Source organism: Nematolebias whitei, chromosome 8 (genome assembly GCF_014905685.2).
Source record: "Nematolebias whitei isolate Nwh7 chromosome 8, NemWhi1, whole genome shotgun sequence".
Taxonomy (NCBI): Eukaryota; Metazoa; Chordata; class Actinopteri; order Cyprinodontiformes; family Rivulidae; genus Nematolebias; species Nematolebias whitei.
The window spans coordinates 16,981,996-16,983,089 of NC_056505.1; the positions used below are offsets into that span (position 1 = coordinate 16,981,996).

General features: G+C 39.6%; 1 protein-coding gene across 1 annotated transcript in view; it reads right to left on the reverse strand.

The window, feature by feature from the left end:
- grid2 (glutamate receptor, ionotropic, delta 2) overlaps positions 1–1,094 on the reverse strand; it is a 724,936-nt gene that overhangs the window by 491,317 nt on the left and 232,525 nt on the right. The gene's annotated exons all lie outside the window — the stretch shown is intronic.

Below are 1,094 nucleotides of genomic sequence, written 5' to 3' on the forward strand. Positions count from 1 at the left end.
AAAAAAGGAAGTAAGGAAGTAAGGAAGGAAGTAAAGAAGGAAGTAAGGAAGGAAGGAAGGAACGAAGTAAGGAAGGAAGGAAGGAAGGAAAGAAGGAAGGAATTAAGGAAGGAAGGACGGAAACAAGGAAGGAACTAAGGAACTAAGGAAGGTAGTAAGGAAGGAAGGAAGGAAGTAAGGAACTAAGGAAGGAAGTAAAGAAGGAAGGAAGGAAGTAAGGAAGTAAAGAAGGAAGGAAGGAAGTAAAGAAGGAATCAAGGAAGTAAAGAAGGATGGAAGGAACTAAGGAAAGAAGGAAGGAAGGAACTAAGGAAGGAAGGAACTAAGGAAAGAAGTAAGAAAGGAAGTAAACAAGGAAGTAAGGAAGGAAGGAAGGAAGGAAGGAAAGAAGGAAGGAATTAAGGAAGGAAGGACAGAAAGAAGGAAGGAACTAAGGAACTAAGGAAGGAAGGAATGAATTAAGAAATTAAGGAATTAAGGAAGTATGAATGGAAGTAAGGAAGTAAGAATGGAAGTAAGGAACTAAGGAAAGAAGGAACTACAGAAGGAAGTAAGGAAGGAAGTAATGAACAAGGAAGAAAGGAAGTAAGGAAGGAAGTTAATAAGGAAGTAAGGAACTAAGGAAGGAACGAAGGAACTAAGGAAAGAAGTAAGGAAATAAGGAAGGAACTAAGGAACAAAGGAAGGAAGGAACTAAGGAAGGAAGGAAGGAACTAAGGAAGGAAGGAAGGAACTAAGGAAGGAAGGAAGGAAGGAAGGAAGGAAAGAAGGAAGGAACTATGGAACTAAGGAAGGAAGTAAGGAAGGAAGGAAGGAAGGAAGTAAGGACGTGAAGAAGGAAGGAAGTAAGGAACTAAGGAAGTAAGGAAGTGAAGAAGGAACTAAGGAAAGAAAGAAGGAAGGAAGGAAAGAAGGAAGGAAGGAACTAAGGAAAGAAGGATGGAAGAAAGTTAGGAAGGAAGTTAATAAGGAAGTAAGGAACTAAAGAAGGAAGTAAGGAACTAAGGAAGGAAGGAAGGAACTAAGGAAGGAAGGAAGGAAGGAAGTAAAGAAGGAATCAAGGAAGTAAAGAAGTAAACAAGGAAGTAAGGAAG